Source organism: Ambystoma mexicanum, chromosome 10 (genome assembly GCF_040938575.1).
Source record: "Ambystoma mexicanum isolate Mex_15411 chromosome 10, UKY_AmexF1_1, whole genome shotgun sequence".
NCBI classification, from domain to species: domain Eukaryota; kingdom Metazoa; phylum Chordata; class Amphibia; order Caudata; family Ambystomatidae; genus Ambystoma; species Ambystoma mexicanum.
In genome coordinates, this window is record NC_090932.1 from 1097750431 (window position 1) to 1097766338 (window position 15908).

A 15908-nucleotide genomic window follows, 5' to 3' on the forward strand; every position below is an offset into this window, starting at 1 on the left:
AGACGCAGCCTAATCCAACTGTTTGGGACTGGAGCACTTTGTGTATACAGACACCTACCAGACGACACCGAAGACTTTCAGTGCCTGGAGGAACAGGAGAAGGCAATGTGAGTCTGTATGATATGCCCTTGAGCAAGTGAGAAACCATTTTGGAAATAGAACGAACGTGGTACCGAATCGCTATAACTTCTTTTCCGGGGCTCAGTCAGTTGGGGAGGGCTTTGACACATATGACAATGCTGTGCACATTGGCAGCTCTGCAAGTTTACTGGAATGATTGATGATTTCACCAGGGACCAATTTACAATGAGAATGTGTAGGGAAAAGGTTAGGGACTGACTCTGGATTGCCAGAGACCCTATCCTGGACAGAGCTAATGAAAGGGCTAATGGCAATTGTAGGGTCTAGTGAGAGTACAAGCGGTCACCAATAGAGAGAACCACGTGGCGGGGCAGGAGGGTGTAGCCGTTCAATCAGCCAAGGGGAACCCCGAACCGCGAGCCCAAAGCTGCGGTGGGGGTGCACAGTAGCAAGTTGAATATAGCAGTAGATTTAGAAGAGGTTGTGGGGCTAGTCAGGGATGCTTTAAATGCAGAGGTGCCTACACCAGGTACACTTGGTTTGGCCATGGCACAGGTGGCAAGAAATGTTCCCCTTTATACACTAAAAAAAGAGTGATGTGGCGCCAAAGGACATTTGCTCAGGTTATGGTCTAGCAGGACAGGGGCAGATAAAGGACCCCCTGCCAAACCGCCCACTGTTAGGATGCAGGGACATGATACCTTGGGGTAGGTTGAAGGAGTTTTTGTTATAAGTCCATAAGAAGAGCAGTACATGAGATATCCTGAGAGGGGTGCAGAGATTGCAATGTTGGTGGACTCTGGGTCGCCTTACACTATGATGTTGCCTGAGTTATATGGTTACAGCTACCAGAAACCAATTTCTGTGTTACTGCCAGCTGAAATTAACTCCAGTGCCTAAGATCAGACTCCAAACACGGTGATATGTTATGAGTGGATACAGATTGAATACAAGGGTAGGTCGGTCAAGGGGAAAGGTTCATGGTGATTAAGGGCACTAATGTGCTGGGTTGTTAGGAGGATGGTATCCTCAAAATAGAGATACAACCCTGGAAAGGAAGTGCCTGTTTTACACATGTGGGTCAAATTATCTGCTTCCAGAGGGGTCACACAGTAAGTACTGTGACGAATCGCTGGTATTTGTCCCCTCTCACCAAGGGAGAGCCTCCCCCTTTGAGTCTAGAGAGGTGAGCCTGCTCCTCAAGACCCTCCATAGGGGTCCGGGCAAGTGGGATCTCACTGGGAGAGACAACCCCTTAGGGGACAAGGACTCCTGTTTCTCTAAGGAATTCCCTAAACCCTCTGCCATTGTGGCATATATGGGACTATCAGATATGAAGAATATTGCAAGCGACAGAGACTTGGCTGAAGGTAAAACTGAAATAAACCTTTATGCACAGGAAGAATGGTCTGTCTCTTTAAGAGACACACAAATAATGGAGAGGATGATGCTGCGAGAGGAGAGCATGCTGAGCCCAGGCCAATGCGAATAGATGGAGAAAAGAGTAAGCAGGGGAAGCCATCTTATGATGATACACCTGGAGGAGGCCGAACCAGAGAGAGCCACAGACCCCATGACTTTTGAAGGAGTCCTGAGCAGCGCAGTGAAGCACGAGCGGCCCGATGTTCCATAGAGGCAGGTGCAGGACGGGAAACTAAGCAGTACACCGGTGGTGGCATGACCACAATTAATCCGTGGTGGGCAGACCGCCAGTCTAACAACGCTAAAACCACCCAGTACGGGAGTCTGAGAGGCGCCCTGTGACACGCAGACATACACAGTCACCACGAGAAAGCAGATTGTATGCAAGATACCAACAAAAAGGTGAAGCACAAGTGACCGACACCAAGAAGAGAACCCAAGTGAAGGCAGAGCCTGGAAGCAACCCCCTCTAAACACAGAGGTAACAGGAAGAAAGGGCATACCGGGAGGCCGCCAGGGCATCATAATCAAACAAAAGAAACTTATCTCAGTGAAATTGACAAAACACCAAAATCAGAGACATTAAAGTGGAACTGTATTAATGTAATCAGGAGGATAACAAATAAGGCCCACAGAGAAGTTATCGAGGAGTGGGCACAAAGAGAAACTCATCCCAGTGAAAAATACGAGACATTACAGATTGGATCCTTAAAGTGGAAGGGGGACAGACTGGTCCCAAGAGTTATGAATAAGTGTGAGAAAGCAAGTGTTGAGCAAGGTATACAACCCCGAGAAAAGGAAGAAGTAAAGACATTAAGGAGAAGTCTACAATCACTAGCTTTCAAAGAATATTTACACCCAAATCAAAGAATAATAAGGAACGGTAACACTTGTGGAATTCCTACCCCAAGAAGGCAGACCAAGCTTAAATACATTATAAAGGAACTTCAATATCTGTCAAAACGGTGGAAAGTGACTATTTGAAGAGAACAGAACTATCAAGTGAATAGAGACATTGACATATCACAATACTTGAACAGGGGAGAAGTTTACCCAATCTAAATTAAGTTATTTAACATAGTGGTAGGGTCCGGTATTAGTTTTTGGACAGAGACACTTTTCAGTTCGGACATCCTGACCACTGACAAGCACCTTTGGTTATTTATATAGGCAGGGAAACGCCAAAAGCCAAGGCAAAGTTAGGCATTAGTTGTATTATTTGAAGAGACCAATTTCACAATGTCCACCAAGTGTCCGCCTTCTTCTTTCTGACCCACCACGGTACCCAGAGGTTTTAAGTAGCAAGTTGGGCAATCTGACAAGTTTCTCAGATAAGATTATGCTGAAGATGGGGGCTGTCCCAAAAGTACACAAAGTTAGAATCATGTCAGTATTGGCTAGAGAGACACTCAAGACCGAACTTCATAAGCTCAAGAAAAGCATGCCTATTGAGAAGTTTGAGTAGCCAAAGTGGTTACCCCCAGTGGTGTTGGCCCAGAAATAGGATTGTGGTCTAAGATTGTACATGGATTTGAGAGAATCCAATGTATGGGTTGACTGCCATCCCTGCCTAAAATTAATGGTTTGTTGTCAACTATAGGGCAGGCGACTGGTTCACTGCATATCCTCAGTCCACCATCATATCTACCTGCATGAGGCACGGCATTGCACCACCTAACATCCTTTGTGACACCGTTTGGTTTCTATTGGGTTTGCAGGATGCTTTTTGGGTTGGCATCAGCATCCACCGTTTTACCCTGTTTTATGCACAAGTTATTTGGTGACATGGCTAGGTTAAGTTATTTCCAGGATGACATCCTAGTGTGGGGGTAATCCAAAGCAGAACATAATAAGAGGGCGAAAACAGTGCTGAGTTGGATTTAGAAAAGGGGTTTTACCATCAAGATCACAAAAAGTCAATTTAAGGTACAGTGTGTCACCTATTAAGGGCACACAATTGACGGTAAGGGCATTTGGTCATAGAAGGGTCTGGTGGAGGTCATACTTCAGGCCCTAGCACCTGAAACGAATGAGCAGCTCAGATCAGCTCAGATTATTCTTTGGTATGATCAAGTACTATGTTAAAATCATTCCAACAAATGCAGAAAAAACTACGCAAATGTGGGAGTTGTTGAAAAAAGCATGTATCTTGTGCGTTTGCGAGTGCCTGTGTGAGATCAAGGTTCTGAAGATGGATGTTGACAGAGTGCTCTCTTTAGCCATGTCTGACATCCGGAGCAAAACAATACTAATGGTGAATGCCAAGGAGGTTGCTTTTGAGGAGGTCCTCTCACAGCGGCCAAACCATGAATTTCACCCAATTGACTTTGTCTCGAGAGTACTCATGCCTGCATAGAGAAGATAGGTGATAATCAAACTGGTGGATTTAGTGATGTTGTGGACCTCGAAATATTACCAAACTTTGAGGGGGGCCTGCCCTTTATCTTATCTTATCGTACCCAAACTTATAAAGTGCAACGATATCCCAAAGGCATCTTGGCGCAGAATCTACAGAGGTAAGGCCAGCCAAAGGACAAGTGCTAGAAAAGGGAGGTTTTCAGAGCTTGGCGGAAGGACAGATGCTACTCCATGGTACGTAAAAGGAGAGGAAGGAGATTCCAGGCCTTTGCTGCCACCACTAAAAAGGCACGACCACCCACCCATGTGAGTTTACCCCTGGGGGCTGGATAATCTTCAAAGCTTGCAAACAAAGAGGCATGGCAGGTATGTAGATGCAGAACTTCACCTGAAGGAATTCTGCTCCAATTTTATGCAAAGCTTTGTGAACCAGACAAAGTGATTTGAACTTAATGCACTGCTCAACAGGAAGCCAGTGGAGTTGGCACCGTAATCAAATGGAGGATGAATAACTGCTCTCGCTGCCATATTCTGCACCAGCTGAAGACGCAGGCGCAAATGGCACGGAACAGCGAGATATAAGGCGCTACAATAGTCAATGTTACTGATGACCAGAGAGACTACTGGAGCATGGAATTTCAAAGGGATACACAGAATTACTTTCCAGAGGGTCCACAGTTTAAAGTGCGCTTTCTGGCAAACAAGAGAGACCTGATCGTCCATAGAGAGGACGAGATTTTAACCCCCCGGTCCTTCAGTGAAGAGACCAGATGGGGGAAGGGACAAAGACTTTTGGGCCAGAACCCAGGGGTCCAGAACAGCGAGTGTAACACAATGCCCACCACCAGCACCTCTGTTTTCTCCCCATTCAATTTAAGCCAGTTTAAGGCCATCCACTCACCAACTGCTTCTAGGCAATTCCTTTACTGTGATAACTGGCCACATGCCCCTCACATGTGTATTTACCCCCAGGGGTTTGAACTGCGTCTCTCGGTGTATAGCCAACAGAGACATTTTTATGTGAGGGCAAAAGGGGCACTTGCCGCACAGTCCATTTTCCATTTCTATTCTCTGCATTTACAGAGAGGAAACCTTCTCTTGTGTCTGCATCGCATTTGAATAAGTTGGATACACGCGAGTTTGTGTATACAGAGGACTGAACGTGGAAGATTGCGTCCCTCCATTATATAGATGGGCCACCAATGCCAGCCACTGCTTCACCCTATTATCTATAAGGGAAGGAACCACTGCTGTCCTCACGTGTATAGGGAAACTGAATCACTCTTGGATGGTGCTGGGAGAAGGGGCGAGGTTACAGAAGGCATTACTTCACACTGGGGTCACAGCCATTCCAGTCTGACGTGTAGGGGTGCACACCACCGCATCACTCTGTGGGGACAACCACATGCATGTACCCCCCCTCAGCGCATCGCTTCTAGAAATGGGCCTCACCCAAGCCATCACTGACCCCACCCAGACCAAAGGCTACATACTTGACTGTGTGCTCATTCTCAACGGACCTATCGCGGTCATCACCATTGATCCATTACCATGGACAGAGGACAGATCACTCCCTCATTCTCTTCATCACCACACTGAAACCTAGGATTGCCCAGAAAGAAACAAACCTACTCCCTATCACAGCGAGACACACGTGCAAACTAACCAAAGAAATGCTAGCACCTACCATCGCTGCCTCTCTTACAGCGCTGCCAGACAGCAATGACCCTGAAATCCTCCTCTTGCCAACAAAACACACATGCTCAGAGACAACACTATCAGCAAATAAACTCTGCTCTCAACTAGCCACGCCTACTCATCTCCCAGTCGCCCCCCAATACCACCACACCACCCTTCGGCTTCTCCTGCATCTCTACCACAGATGCATTAAGTATCATCCAACACCTTAAACCTTCCAACTGCAAAGGAGACATCTGCCCTTCTCACATCAGTAGGATGTGCGCTGACCCCGTTGCATCCATCACTGCAAAATGTATAAACGTTTCCTTCACCTCATGCTCTGTGCCAAAAGCTATCAAAGAAGCCTGGGTGACACCACTTCTCTAAAAACCCTCCTTACACCCCATCCTACCTACCAATTAACGACCTATCACCATAGTTCCCTTCCTCCTCACAATCCTTGACTGCACCGCCTACTGCCAACTCCAACCCATCTAGACACTCAAACCCTTCTTGGCACTCACCAATCCGGCTTTAGAGCTAGACACAGCACTGAGACCGCCCTCCTGCACCCCAAAATGCAGCTCGACAGTATACGCAATGCCAGTGAAATCGCAATCCTTCTTTTACTAGAACACTCTGCAGCCTTTGATCTAGTCGATCATGACATCCTCTGCCCTGCCACCACCTCACATCCAAATTTAACCTCTCCAGAGAAGCCACCAGCAGGATAAACTCCTTTCTTAGTGGCCGCACCTCTAAGATTTTTTCTGGGACTGAAGCAGCTGACCCTATCCCTGTCTCCTACGGAGTCCCACAAGGCTTGTGCCTGTCACCCACGCTGTACAACATGTACACTAAGCCATTATTTGACCACCTGACTATCTGAATATCCCTTACACAAACTTTTGCTGATGGCACTCAAGTCTTACTGAAACTCACTGGCAACCACACCACCGATTCCGACTACATCAACCAAGTTTTTAACATCATCCAATCGTTAATGGCAGACTACCACCTCTGTTTGAACGATGATAAAACAGAGCTCTTCATTGTTGGCTCCCCACATCGGCTCAAACACCTAGATCCAGCTTGCGCGTCCTTCAATATCGACTGCAACATTACCACAGTCTCTAAGAATGTTTAAATACTAGGTGTCTACCTAGACTCCGAGTCATCTATGCAAAAACATGTCAAAGCTCTGGCATCCTCAGCTGCTTACTCCTTTAAATGTATCAACCTCAGTAGGAAGTTTCTATCCACTGACTACTGCCTTACACTAGCCAGAGCCATCATTGGTAGCAAATGTGACTACTGTAACGCTATTCTCTCTGGCACTTCAACTAAAAACATCACTAAACTCCAACTAATCCAAAACAACGCCCTTCGAGCGGCCTGGGGCCGAAAGTGCACGGACCACATCTCACAAGCAAGACTGAGGCCCACTGGCTACCCATCAAAGCCTGCATAGAGTTTAAAATAATTTCCATTACTCACAGATGCATACACAACACAGCACCCTCTTACCTCAACTTCCGCATCTCTAAAAGCACCAAACCATGCTGCCTGCGCTCCTCCTCAATCTTGACCCTAGCCATGCCTAAATTCCCCAGAGAAAGGGCCGGTGGAGTTAGTTTCACCGTCCCTACCCATCACTTTGGAACGACCTTCCACCCTGCATCGAAGACAAACCCTCCTTCTTGCTATTTAGAAAAAAACTAAAAACTGTACTGTTTAACAAATATGCATAACTTGTCTGCCGTGCGTTGAAATGTAACTTCTGTACTCTTTTCTACCATCTCAAGTACCAGCGCCGTGATACCTCTGGGTCTGGGTGCTACCAACAAATGAAACAGATCAAATAAATAAAACAAATGCATACTCACATATACAGTGAATTCTCATTCAGGGGCTGTGGGAGGCATCACCCCCCAAACCTCACCTATTAGAGGGCACTATCACTCTGCTCAGGCAACCACTCCAGTCTCATAAAACTACAAAGGGTTGGTCAGGATACCTCAGGCATTCGTTATTCATGCAGTCAATCAATGTAACAAAGGTTACAGGCAATGGGTGTCCCATTTCTTAGTTATACAGGCCATCTAAGGTTCATTCCTCTAGAACAGATACCTCTCAAAAATAACTCATTCAACAGTTTAACCTTTTGTTTCCAGTATAAAATGTATCTCATATTTTTGGTTTTTGAAAGAGCAACAAAACATAACAAAAATAAGATAGCAGGTGTAGCATACATGCAAATATTCAAACACAAATAGAGAAATATCAAACACACAGAAATCACATTCAATATACACAAAAGCTCATCAAACATGATTAATTCTCACTCAGTTATGGGTGCTTGACAGAAACAGAGCCGTCACAATGTCAACAAAGTCAAATCAAAACTAATTAGCACGGTTCAGAGTCAGAAAAAGCATTTGAAACTCAATTACAGGGTCGACTTAACAATGACACTAAGTTTCGGCGGGTCATAAATCTAACACCTTCTTCAGGGTCAAAAACCCATGGTTGATGTTCACTGAATGCCTCAATTTATAGGGTAGCCGGCCTCTCCTCATGGTAATAGCTCACTATGAACGTAATCTTGCATGTGTTTATTCTTGGTGCATCTTGACTAAATCAGCCTCGAGCGAGAGCTGGCTGATAGTACACATAATATCTATTCAGTTGCTTCTATCTGCAAACAGAGTTATTCTTCACTCCAGTCTCACCTGCAGCCCCGCATTGAATCACTGTGCGGGGCAAGCAAAATAGTCACCATGGTAGAATGAGGCTGTGTCCCCCTGAGGCGACAATACCTCCAGAGAGCAGTCTCTCCAGACACCCTCTGAGGGGTTTCACATAGGGACGCCTTCAGCCTTTCAGAAGCAGGGGTGATGCAAAGACAGTATTTCCCACAAGTTCAGCAGACCGCCCAGTTTTGAATTCACGAGCCAGGACAGAGATATTAGCTTTGGTATTGTCGCTGCTTTGAGGGACTCTTAACACAGACTGCCTACTTTCAACACACTCATTTCAATAGAAAAGACACCATTAAGCCTTTAAAGCAGTTAAAAAAGGAATATCATGCTTTAGACTACCATTTCTCACTGGGATATTAATTGACATAACACATTCTGCCTCGTCACGAGTTTGGCGGTAACACTATTACCGCTGCATTTAAGGGTCCTCCAAATCATGGGTTTGGCAGGATTTACCCCAGCTCTGAGCTGGGTGCAAAGCCACTGTGATTTTGCAAATTTTCGGCGCTATTACCACACGGTAATATCGCCATAAATTCCCCATTGGGCCCAATGGGTAATGGGGAATTCCCAAATAGACCCAATGGGCCCAATGGGGAATGGGGACTTACCGTTCCGCCAAAACCGTGATCCGGCACTAATAGCGCCGGGGGTTTGGCAGTAACGCCAATAGCCCCGGTGGTAATACCGCTGGGGATACTGCCCAACTCATGATGAGGCAGAATGTTATAGTCTGGTAGTTGAAAGGTCACTACAGTGCTGGAAACTAAAGAATGCACTCTGTGACCCCAGCTCCTTTGGGGAAAATGGGGCTGAGGAGAGGGGCTGCAGAGCGGAACCACAACCCTGGTCATGTAACACCCTATCTGTTCAAGGAAACCACGCTTTGCTATTTGCATTAAAACAAAGAGCATTTTGGAGATGTAAGAATGTCCACAATTGTATAGTGATTCAGCAGGAAACCCTGTTGAGCAAGTCTTAGAAGTTGGGCTCTCTGTTCTTTTTTTTTTGTCACAGTGTTCACATAACATAACACGCATTGGCAATGCCAACAGATTGGTCTTTTGTGTAGGCATGGCAAAGGCACTTGCCAGGCACAGACGAAGTGGTATTAACTACCCATTTTTGGCAGCAAGTGCATAATGGTGTGAGTACTTGGGTATCTAATAGCAGTGCCTGGCAAAAGTTTAAAACATGTGCACAAGCCAAAAATGTTGCCTTTGCCAAACGCTTGCTTTAGTACATTTATCAATTTCCTTCCTCTAATATCAGACTGGTATTTATTCAGATGAAGAAGAATAAACTCCCGGGTATGACGGTGAAAGGGGCACGGGCGGACCTCCCGTCTGAATTCCGGGTTTGCCGGCCCTGTAAAAGAGCGTGAGTCATTGGACTTCATGATTAAGCATTATGTCAAATACTACATACTCTTTGCTGACAGTCTGATGGATCCTTAGGGGGAAACATTCTGGTCAAATAGTCTTTCTGGTTGCAGTGTGACCAGATCAGTTGCCCTGGTTAAGGCATGGCAAGCTTTTGAATTTTTAACTTTCTGGAATGGATATTATTGTTCTTGATCTAGGCAACATATGTATGACGTGTAGACTACTTGCTCTGGTAGGCTTCTACATTTGCTTTTTGGATACGATAACAATTCATTTTAGCGTGTGGCTCATATGTATGCATATTTACCGATGTACTATGTTAATTTTTTATCTGAATATTATATGAAATGTAAATAATATTCTTCTTCTGTTATGTTATTTGTTTTACTTTCTGAAAAAAGTTCATAATGAACTATAAAAAAAAATAAAGAAAAAATGCTTGTTTTTAACAGCACTTCAGTGAAGGACATGCATAGTGCGTATACATTGATTGGCTGGAGGCAGACCTGGTAAGACATTTTTATTACACCAGTAGCGAGTTTCCAACTCCAATTAAGTCATTAACTCTCAGAACACTGCGTTGAACAAGCACTGGCAGGCACTTTGAATGCAAAGCCTGATGGCACGGCTTAATTAAAGTGAGCTTAAAGAGATCTCATGAGGTGGTGCTTTTGGGCGGGCAGAGGCAGGAATGGGTGGGCACATAACCAAACAACACCTACAGACTCTGGGCCCCTCCTCATATGTCATTCCTCCCTATCTGCACTCCAATGAAATAGTTTTGGTTTATAGGTGTTGCAAGGGACATCTAATAGCCCAAACTAAAAAGGGTTGGAATAGTATTCCAGGAAGACAAACCTTGCCGTAGTGCAGCTCTGTCTTGTTCTGGCCCATTTCCTAGACTGGTCAGGACTGGCTCAATGTGTCACATAGGAATCAACTTGCAAGCTATGCATCCTTTCCACCCTGGCTGTCTAGATCTATTGATTAAACCCTTTCTTAAAGCTTATGGCTCATATGAAGAGACCAAGCATTGGTCTGGCCTCTGTCAACTGCACTGGGACTAGATGTTGGTACAGAGGAGTCTGAAAGGGTGGGGAAGAGGGGTGGAGGGAGAGGTGTCAGGTTCTGGGAAGCTGGGTCATTGTGCGGAATATAGCCGGACAGTCGGCAAAGGACACCCTTGACAGACAGCGTGGGGGTCGAACAGAGGAGGCCTTTATTCGTGGCTATCGAGCAAGATGGCCCAGCCACCTGCCCTTCATTTAAGGGCATAAAGTGGGTTCAAGTTTTTTTTCCCACATTGGTTATTGTATTCTTGAAAGGTTTGTCCCTAAAGCTTGAGAAATTATAGAAATAAGTTAGATAAGAAAATGTGTGAAGGTTAAATATGTGTTTTTTATATTAAGATCTGGGGAAGACGCAGGAAATGGGTCTACCTTGTCTAGCAGTGGCAGGCAAGCAAGAAATAGGCAGACGTAAAGAAGTAAACGCATCACCCGGAAGAGAGTAAGATGTGGCGCGGGGGAGTAGTTCAGATCACACTGGGTGGAGAACCAGGAAGAGAAAGGATTGTGCAAATAAGCTTGCAAATGTCAAAAATGGGTATCAAGAGATTGCTGGAAAATGTTTGGAGATTTAAATTGGGGACAGGAAAAAAGCATGAAAAGCCGGAACATGCCTTATATAAAGTGGCTTTCTCTATTATGAATATTAGGGTATTTATTGAGCGCAGACCTAGCTTCAAGAAGCAATGGAGTGCTTTACAATCATAGGGGGAAGAACATGCTAAGGGGAACAGAGAAACAAGGGAGTGTGGAGCTAACAACAGCTGAGGGGGAAGGTGGGCAATTGTTCATCAAGGGATCTACAACAGCCAGTGGTGGAAACAGTAGAGATCAGATCACCCAGTCTCAGGTGGGGTGGGAAGTAGAGGGTGTGTGGGGCTATGTGTTAGAGGGGAGTCATTCCTTGAAGAAGAGCGTCTTGAACTCCTTCCTGAATTTGAGGGGCGAGTCTGATGTTTCTCTAGAATAGAGCTGGACGTACCTGGCAGTGCTCGGGCCAGTCCAGGTCAAAACTTCGGTTCTGGCCTGACTCTTCTCTCAGGTTAGTGATGCCTAAAGCAGGGACCAGCTACAAACCCTGTCAACTACCCCGTGCCCTGGGAAAAAATGTGTTTTTAAAAAAATGTATGCTCCTGCCTGACTTCCTGTCCCGCCCCAGCCACTCAATGATTCGCTGGTACAGGACAGGAGTTCTTCCTGGCACGGCCGTGCAGCGTCTGGCAGCGAATTCAAAGATAAGCACAAAGAATTGGTAGGCAGTGCCTACCATCTCTTTGTGTTCCTCTGGTGCTAGCTCTCCCCTGCCCAAGCTCTTCCCCACAACCCAAAATGCAACCACCCCCTTTTCCGTTTAGCCCCTTTTCTTGCCACCCAGTCCAATTTAGCCCCTTTTCTTGCCCCAGTCCCATTTAACTCCTTTTTTTGTCCCAGTCCCTTTTAGCCCCTTTTCTCGCCCCAGTCCTTTTTATTGCCTTTTCTTACCCCTTGTAGGCCCTTTTGCTTCTCAGACCCATTTAAACCCCTTTTATGGTCCTAGCAACTTTTCTTGCCCCTCAGCCCCTAACACAGACCCCTCCTCCATTTTGCGCAGACTTTTCCCTGGCTCATGTTTGGCCCCAAGAGCCAGGCCAGACCCCTAGGCTCGGCCCTGCCCTTGAATTCCCTGGCTTTCCAGGTTCTTCTCTAGAACACACCATACTTGTGGGTGATCATTAGCCGCCGTCTCTCTCAAGGATTACTGACTGGACACTCAACTTGTGATACAGCTGACCAGAGTGAACACAGTGAGCCCCTACAGAGCACCCTGCAAACACGCAGCGAGCGCTGGGGATGGAGGGCGCCAGTTGTGTGGGCGATGGAAGGGGTAAGATCATACTTCCCGCTTCTTCTCTCTATCCCTTGTTGCGTTTGGTGGACTCCCAATGTTCTTTTTTGGAATGCCATCGCTCACATCGAGGCGATGACAGTTGCCTCTTGACAGTTGGTGAAACTGCCATTAAAACGTCAGAGTGCGTTTTGTGTCTTATACTTACCATATTTGTATTAAACTTACTTGATTACACTTTCATGCTGTCTATCCTTACTACACAATTAGTTATAATGGCAATTTCACCAACTGTCAAGAGACAACCATCATCACCTCAGTGTGCACGATGGCATTTCAAAATGGAACCTAGTGATTGCATCACGCACAGCAAGGGATAGAAACAATACCGCCCGCCTTGGTCCCAGCTGCGCCCAATGATACACACCAGGTTGAGGTTTTAACATCTAACATTAATTCCTTGGTAAACTCATGGGCCTCATTCCAAGTGGGGTGGTCTGGTAAAAAAGGGCCGGTATATGTGGATACTGGCACTTTACCAGACTGCCCAAATATGGGTCACCTTACATCCAGCTAAAAGCTGGAGGTAAGCCAGGTGCCCCACCGGCAACCAAAGTCCTCATTACCATCACCGGCATTGCTGATGCCGTTAATCATAGCAAACCACTGCAAATCACGGCTTGATTTTCATATCAAGCATGTGCAGTGCCCACTCCCATCAATTGCGGAGTACCCCAAGGTTCCTGTGCCCCTCCCACTTTGTACAATATTTTCACTAAGCCGCTCTTCGACCTCCTAGACGCTCAGGGCATTATTTACACCAACTACGCGGTTGACACACAAATACTCCTCCCACTCTCAGGCAACTACACCCAGGATTGTGCCTTGTTAAACTCCACATACACCACCATCCAAGTATGAATGGCGACCCACAGCCTCTGCCTTAATGATGAGAAGACGGAACTACAACTAGTCGGTCCCCACTCAATCCTAAATAAACTTGATACGGACTCGACTGCCTTCAACATCGACAGCACCAGAATTACGGTATCACCAGCGGTGAAAACCTTGGTGGTCTACTCAGATACCACCTTCTCTCTCTCCCGCCAAGTAAATGCCATATCCTCATTTGCAGCATATGCCACCAAGCTCCTTATCGCTGCCATACCTTACCTATCTGAAGATAGTTGCTTAACCATTGCACGAGCGATGGTTGGTGCAAGACTGGACTACTGTAACATCCTCTTCACTGGCACATCCTCCCACAACCTACACAAACTCCAGACAATTCAAAATAATACCCTACGGGCTGCATTAAACTTACCCAGACATGACCATATAACAAAGGCCAGGAAAGCAGTACACCGGCTGCCTATTTGGCAAAGAAGCCTATTCAAGATACTCACCATTACGCACAGGTGTATATCCAAAAAGGCCTCACCTTACCTAGCACAAAAAATTGTCATCCATCAAGCTGATAGGCCAATTAGAACCCACTACACCAGCAGACTAGTACAACCAAAATTGAAACGAACCAGAGTGGGAGCCTCGAGCTTTCCCGTCCTTGCGGCAAGACACTGCAACGCCCTCCCACAGCCACCGAGAGCAGAAGAATCCTACTGGGCTTTTCGAAAAGCTTTAGGAACGTGGCTATTGGCCTAACCTGCTGTCACCCTGCTATCACACACATTTGACACTCGCCTAAGTTCTTGGCGCTGCAACTGTCCACATCTTGGTAACACTGAATGAGCACTGTCATTAATGACCGTCTGATGCACCTCTGTCTAAATATGAATTGATGAGCTATTCTGCCTTTAGGTTACGTGTAACTTGTTTAAGCGCCCTGATGCCCGAAGGTTTGTGTGCGCAATACAAATGTAAAAAATAAAATAAATAAACCCTCCCCCTATGGGACTCCATGAATGGGGATTTGCTCTGTCCCTCTGGCACTCGTAATCCAGCGGCATTGCTGCCGAACCGAGTGCCAGAAACGGTAACAGCCTTTGCCAGTATCCAGGCGGCCCAACGGACCAACAACATATGATGCCTGCCGTATTTTCCTTCTGCACATCTCTTTTTGCCTTGCATGGCCTTCTTCGCTCAAACCCTCGCCCTTTTTGCTCCTTTGGTTGTTTTCCCTAATCCTTTCGCCCCTCTTCTACAGAGTCTAATCCTCTTGCCCTGTGAGCTCCGTTCCCCACCTCCACGTCCTTTTTCTCTCTCTCTCTGCTTTGCCCGTTTTCCTTATTTTGGGCCATGTTCCCGGTCTCCACTTCGCCTCGAACGCGTCTCGCTCTTGAATGAAGGCGGCTGCGGCTGCGAGAAAGAGCGCGCGCGGGAGGCAGAGGCATTTGATGTTGTCGCTGGTGTCAAGAGCCAAGTATGATTGACAAAGTGGGTCTCCCCGGGGAGCTCATTAAGGCGAGAGCGAGACCCCCCCTGGCGGGAAGCCCCCACGCTTCTGCCAGGCTCGTGTTTAGCCCCCTGTTTCTCTGGTATTAGAATAGCTTGGCTCTTATGTTGATACATTGAATGCGCCCTGTTTTTACACCGCCCCCCCCTTCTGTGATATTAATTCAGTTCTGCTGTCGCAGATGCTTTATCTGCTAATGACGAGCCCCCAGAGTCGGGGGTCAGCAGCCTGAGGGTGACCGGCTCGGGCCCAGAGACCCACGTTTGACTATTCATGAAGGCCTTTAAGCCGGCAGATACTTTCATGTGCTCCTCGGCGCCCCACCTCCACAGTCGGCACCCCCGCGCACATGTAACTATTCATCACCATGAAATAGCCCAAAAAAGTGTTTGTGTGCACATTAGGGAGCAGAGCAAATGGATGTCTGATTGCCTGTAAAAATGATCGTTTGCATTCTATTACAGTGCTTCGGGACAGATTCCTCTAGCTTTTAAGAGCTGTAATACCAGGTGTTGATATTATCCAAATGAATGGTACTCAATGTATCGGCCTGGGGAAGACGAAGGACTGAGTCAGCCGTGCAGATTTTGAATTTGGAAGTGCAATCTGGACCCATGTCTCAGACGAGTGCTGAACTCGCAGCCTAACCAACCGGCTATATAAATAAACTATCATTTCATATCATACTTCACTCCGACACAGACCAAGGCCAGAACTTGTTCTTTTCAGCACCACCACACTTCAGGACCGGGACAACAAGAGACTTGCACAACACTCAAGTAGTTCGTTCGGATAATTCGCCTGCTGCTTAACTTTGTGTTTAAACCATAAGTCAGAGGTTCGTTGCCTGTATTGTGCGTGCAAACTCATGCTGTTATCCTTCAAAGGCAGATGATATCAGCTGGGTGATATCAG